Source organism: Mandrillus leucophaeus, unplaced genomic scaffold (assembly GCF_000951045.1).
Source record: "Mandrillus leucophaeus isolate KB7577 unplaced genomic scaffold, Mleu.le_1.0 Scaffold1069, whole genome shotgun sequence".
Classification (NCBI taxonomy): domain Eukaryota; kingdom Metazoa; phylum Chordata; class Mammalia; order Primates; family Cercopithecidae; genus Mandrillus; species Mandrillus leucophaeus.
Genome location: NW_012098865.1, coordinates 389,677 through 396,385, shown reverse-complemented (window position 1 = coordinate 396,385; position 6,709 = coordinate 389,677).

Sequence of the window (6,709 nt, the reverse complement as noted above, 5' to 3'; positions counted from 1 at the left end):
GGCAAAGACAAAAGTTGTAAGAAATACTTTTGGAAGTTACCAAGGGGCCTGGGATTATAACTGACAGATTGTTATAGGTCTGACAGACTGTATGAAGTTATAGTTAAGCAATGAAACTTGGTCTCCTCTGTGACCAAAAGATTATGGGAGACCTTGGACGAATGAAAGTTTTTGTGGTGACTCCCACATGCCATTGGATCGTGCATCTATTTCTCTCCTATGCCACTTGATAAACAAATTGCCCAGCCATCTCTTTATTAAACTACAAAAACTATTTCTCTATTTTCCAATGACTTTTTTGACTGCTATTGCAGAAACAGATGAACAACTAACCCCTATTACCAAAGCTCTATATAAAAGCATCCCTCCTTCCTTAAGACACCACACTCCTTTGGGGCATTCTTGTGTCTCAGAATTCTAAAGAAAAGCTTATGTTTAACTGTCTTCTGGTTATTTTTTTCCCATAGTGTGAATAAAACTGGTTATTTCAATTTGGAAATTTTTAAAGTTTTTTTTTCTCATTGGACATTTATCTTTGCATTTTTTTCTGGAATCAGTATTTGTTGCTAAGATATTCAAAAAAAATGAAAAGAAATATTGGAAATTACCCAAAAATTTAGCCTAAGAAATAACTATCTAAGTGATTGACTTTTATAAAAATTATATGATTTATTTTCATGGATTAAAATCGTTGAATAAATGTCAACTCTCCTATTCAGTTTTTTTTTTTTTTTTTTTTCCAGTTTTAAAGAGCAGGGAGTTTAATAGGCAAGAAAGAAAGAGGAAGAAAGAAAGAAGAAGCTCCCCTGTACAAAGACAGAGGGAGGGAGGCTCCAAAGCTGAGAGACAGAACCCCTTCTATTCAGTTTTAATATGGGAGAAAGGCTATTGAGGTTAATCTCTTTAGAGATCAACAAACTTGGGTTACAAACCAAACTCCTCCATGATCTATTTGTGATCTTGGACATGATTTTTAATTGTTTGAGACAGAATTTTGATGCCAATGAAACTTGTATCCAGAAAGAAAGATGACTTATTTAAATCCATAAACATAGACAATATGATAATTCAGTTTCTTAATTCCTGCTATTTACTTCCCTACATTGTGGTCTCCTACACCTGGTATCCAGTCTGCCAATGATCCAAAGATAGACAGTTAAATAATTATTTACATATAAATGCCTTTATATATTACACGTTATAATCTAAATAATCTGAAGGCTACTGCCTTTGTCAGAGGGTATTAACACATAATTTTCACTTCTTTAACAAATATTTATTGAGAGGATCTGTTCTAGGTACTAAGAAAGCACCAGTGGATAAGAGAGGATAAAGTCCTTGCTCTTGTGAACACCACAATCTATGGGGATGATGGCAAAAGGAATGTGTCCAATAGTATGAAGGGGAGGAAGGATAAATGAATGTGTCCAACAGTATTAAATGCTAAATAAATGAATACACAAAACAGGGTCAAGGGACAGAGGGAGATGAAGGTGTTATTACAGACATGGTAGTCAAAGAAGGCCTCTTGGAGAAGGTACCACTTGAGCAAGCCCCCAGTGAAGTGAGGGAGGGGACTTGTGACTATCAAGAGGAACCATGCTCCAGGCAGAGGTAAGAGCAGTACGACAGCCCGTGACGAAGGCTGCTGGGTGTATTTGAGGAAAGTAAGCTGAGCCCAGTGTGTAGGGGAAGAGAGGGAGGAAATGGGGTCAGAGAGGTTGCAAGGGGATGTATCAAGTAGGACCTTATAGATCAGGGTAAGACATTTAGATGCAATTAATCTAAGAATGCAATTAAGCCTGGAAAAATAAAATGCTATTAAAAAATTAAGAGTCAAATGTGTGGTTTTCTAGAGTGGGGTAGTGTGATGGTGGCTACCATCTACAATGTATTATTGAATTAATCTTAATAATGATATTTTTATTATCTTATTTAAATAAGCCCTTATTTTAATAGATGTTGCATATATTCATGTCCTAAGAATGATGTGGACTGCAGAAATAAAAAGAGTCATTAAAATTCAGTTAGTTTTGGTTATCTGAAGACAAACAAAAGTTATTAAAATTAGATCTGTCTTAAATGTACGATTGTCTTGTTCAAAATGGAATTTTTTTCAAGAAAGTGATGAGAAATGATATTTGAGAAACTCTAAAATATTAAATGATAAAGTAGAAACAGATTCTTCTTCTTATTCCTGTTCCTATTCCTACTTACTAAATGTGGACCTTAGCCACATTATTTAACCTCTCGAAGCCTTAATTTCCTCATCTTCAATATGGTGATAATAATACCTTTGCTAGGGCTCAAATGTGATACCCCAAAGAACGGCACCTTGGCATGCTGAGTACTTTGATCTGAACAAAATGGAAAAAGCCTCAGAAACAAGGTCGTTCTGACCTTCTCTCATCCTCTTGTCTCTTGCCCCTCTTTCTCCCCTAAAGTGAATCATAGAAACCAGAATTCCCCTTCCCCAAGGCCATAGAAACTATAATCCCTCTCCCCCAAAGCAAGTTATAAAACCTAGAAAGGTCTCTCTCTCTCTTCTCCCATGAAGACCCTAATTCTAAAGGAATCCTGCTCCATATCTGGGAAAAAGGAATGCTATACCTAGAGGTCAAGAAGAATTCAAACAGAGAGGCCTTGCTGGGTACCCCCTTGTTTATTATCATTGGATCAGACTCTTTGGTCCAATCCATTTCTACATGCCTGTTCATTCTTCATCAAACCTAAGCATGAAAATAGACGGGTTTACCTGGGTCTTTAGATTTTCATTGCTGAAGTTTCCTGTGTCATGCAAAATTTTGGTTAAGTAAATTTGTTATGCTTTTCTTTTGTTCACCTGTCTTTTCCTAGAGGAGTGTCAGCCGTAATGGGTGAGGAAACGTATCACACATTTCCACCCCATACCTTCTTCAGGAAATTGACCAGAGTCAATCAAATAATACTTGTGAGATGTTTGGAATAGTACCTGACACAGCAAATGCTAAATACGTGTTACCTTTGTTTTTCCTCCATATATGGACTTCAAACTTTGCACATGAAATCATAGTCATGGTCCTTTCACTTTGCTCTGCAAGTAGATGAACTAAATGACATAAATCCTTGGAAGAAAGTATTCATTGAAATACAGCCCATGCAATTTAAATCATTTGGCAAAACTTCTGCTTTATTAAATAATGAAGTAATGAGCAGTGAAATAACTCACATATATCATTATTTGCTAAGTTAATTTCCTGGGGATTTTGTTAATTTGAAAGATATGTAACCTCTGTAGGATAAGGCACAATGAATGCATTAAAAATACTTGCACAAAGTATAAAACATGTTATGGAAATGTATTGATTTTAGCTAAGATATGTATCACTGTCTTGTGCACAGAACATCCTCACTAATATTATATTATTTAATTCTCAGTTCCTTCAGAAGTAAATAAGGCTAAACTCCATGAAGACTAAGGGAGGTTAGTGGTTAGTAATTACTCCAGACGTCAATTGGTGAGTAAGCATTGAAATCTGAATCTGTGCCAAAGTTTATAGAAACATAGTCCATATATGTTTATACAAATATACAGAATTTTAAAAATGAAATAGCAGTCATATAGAAAGCCCAAATCTACTTAGGAGAAATGGTAAATTACAAGTGTAAATCAGCCTTTGAAAGGTAGGAAAAAAATCAATCTTTTGAAAGGTAAGACAAAAAGAGTGATCTTGCTTACCAAAACTTTCCTAGATTTTATGCAACAGGGATTTAGAGTGCCCATTATATGCAATGACTTCTTAGATGTTTACATTAGTTAATAATTGTGGAAAGTTTTGTAAAGCTTTTCTGATCTTGAATGAATGTCTTTTGAGTAAATATTTTACACGACTCTATTTCTTACTATTAACAGCTATGTTTATCTGTTCTCCACAGGGTCCGGCACAAAGTTTCAATAAATATGTTGTATCTTTTTAAGTGAACGTTTAAGGAGTAGGATTTTCAACTAATTATACTTCTAAAAGTCAGAATATCCAAGAATGAATAGGTTATAAATTTATCTTCATTTTGTATAAATAAAAATAACATTAAAAAAGATTTATTTGTATTAAGAAATAATACAATGTTAATTTTTTTAATTGATTCTTTTCAGAAATGTAGATCTCTTCCTTTGAAGGATGTCTTCAAAAGGAAGCTGTGTGGTTTTTCCCATTCAGAAACTAAGTGAGCATAAGAAAGACAAAAGAATAAACATCATGAAGGAGCTGTCGTTTGAGGAAATAACTTGCTCAAATCTATTGAATTGCAATGAAGTTATGCTATTATACTCTCTTCCTCTTTGGGTTAATGGCAGTTGTGGAGGTTGAATACCAGGCTTTAAGAGCTGGGTCACTGTAATTCATTTATTAAAACATTTTTCATTTTGTGACTATCCAGGTTTTTAAAAACCATTGTTCAGAGAACATAACTTAGTGACCTTATTTTTCCTTTATTATTTTTCTCTTCTACTTCAAAATGATTTGTTAATTCAGAAGCTCCCAGAAATTTTGATGAGAGGAATGACCCAGGTCAGAGTAGCAATTTTGAAAGCCTGCAGTCCTAATGGACTGGAGTAAACCAAAAGTCTTCTATCTCTGCCCTCCGAGCAAATCTCCCAGGAGCTTAATTGGGCTCAGTGAAGGTCATACCATTTTAGGCCTTCTCTCGTAGCCTTTATGACTCCACAATATGTAGTTAAAAAATTAGTGTGTCTTTTCCGCATTCACTTATCTGCTTCTAGGAAAAGGAGGACTTTTTTCTTGTGTCTTCCATCAGATAGGTGTATTCAACATATCTGATTTATTGAGACTTCATGCTTAAAGTGAACAGTGCCACTGTGTATCAAATCAAAACATGATGGTATGCAATTTAATAATCATTTGATCCAGTTCATCTTATATGTGTACCTTATGAGTTGTATTTAGTCTTTTTTTAGTAGTGATTTACATATATATTGAAATATTTTCCATTTAAAATTTCATTTTCCAAATTCAAATAATGTGGATTCTACTAATTATACTTTTTTTAAAAAGTTTTTTCCTGGTTGAATATTTTTTAAATGTCACAATTTAAGTATTCATATTAATAAATATTTGTAAAGGTCTTAGCTTATTTAACTCTCTCTCAAAGCTTATGGTATAATTTTTCTAATAGCTGATATTAAAAATTAATACCAGATATTATAGAAATATACAGGAATATAAAATGGAAGAAAAGATCAACATCTTTCTGTATACCAGTCATTTGACTTTTATTAATTGAAGATCAGTTGTGAGCAAGACACTAATAAACATAGAAATAAATGTGCTTGGACATTTTTTCTCTAATTTAATATACATGTGCTAAAATTAATGTAATAATTGTAATAATAAATAGAGATCTTTTACTTAAACCTAGTACTATGCTTCCCCTCCATATTTCATTGTAATCTTTATATCAGTTGTTCTGTTGAGAATTTGAACTATCACTGCTCCCTTAATAACATGGGCCAGCCCTGGGAGGAAGTAATAAGGGAAATTCTTCATGGTAACAAAGAATAGATGTCATTTACTTAGATTTTTGTCCCTGGGTACAAATGTTTTCCTGGTTCTTTTTTTCCATTGTTTTAGATAGATAATCTGTCCCTTTTCTTGTAAATCCAGGTGGACCTTGATTTTAAGATTCCTAGTTGCTTTAGTTTACTTCTTATTTAAAAAAAAATAAAGGAAGTGGTATCTGGTATTTACCTTCATTCAAGCATCCTCTTTCAAAAGTAAAGTTAACTTTTCAGCCTGAAAAGTTCCTCAATATTCTTGAAAAAAGTATTTAATCAAATTAATGTTACCGGAACTTTCTGGACTTGAGCTTTGACACATACTTAATACTATTTTTTTGAAGGAGGTTAGCAAAGGTATAGAAATGCCATAGGCCATTTGCAAGTGTCTAACAGAATTCAGTCTGTTCAAACTGGGTAATTATTGGTATGTCATGTGAAATTTCACTTGGATAAGCTGAGTGAAGATGGTGCCAAAAAGGTAGTTAAATATGAAGCAAATTAATGTTTGTTTTTCATATGTGTTTTTTCTGGTATTTTGTGTCCTTGGATGGTTGCTTACAGCATTCATAAATTAACATATTTTATAGCCTACTAAGTTATGGGTATATTTTTTAATACATTTGTGACTTCTCTCCCTACCCCATTTTTTGGTTTGTTTTACTTTATCAGGATGTCTAGGAATTTATTAATTTTATTTCTCAACAATACTAGTTTTGCTTTACTGACTTTTATTTTCTGTTCATTTTCTATTTCATTAGTTTCTACATTTAGCTTGATTCTTTTGTTTCTATTTTTTACACTGGGTTTAATTCACACTTTTTTTTAGTATCAAAATGTGGAAACTTGATTACTAATTTGAGAGCTCTTTTCTCTTAATATAAGCTTTGAACGCTATAAATTTCCTTCTAAGCACTGTTTTGGCAACTTCCTACAAAGTTTGATACCTCATGTTTCCATTTTCATTCAGTTTAAAATATTTCACTTGTAATTTGTGTTTTTATGTATGAGTTAGTTAGAATATGCTGCTTATTTTCAAATATTTTTCATATTTTCTAGATATCTTTCTGATACTGATTTATAGTTTAATATAATTGTAGTCAGAAAAAATATTTTGTATGAGTTCAATTCTCTTAAATTTATTGAGTCTTGTTTTGC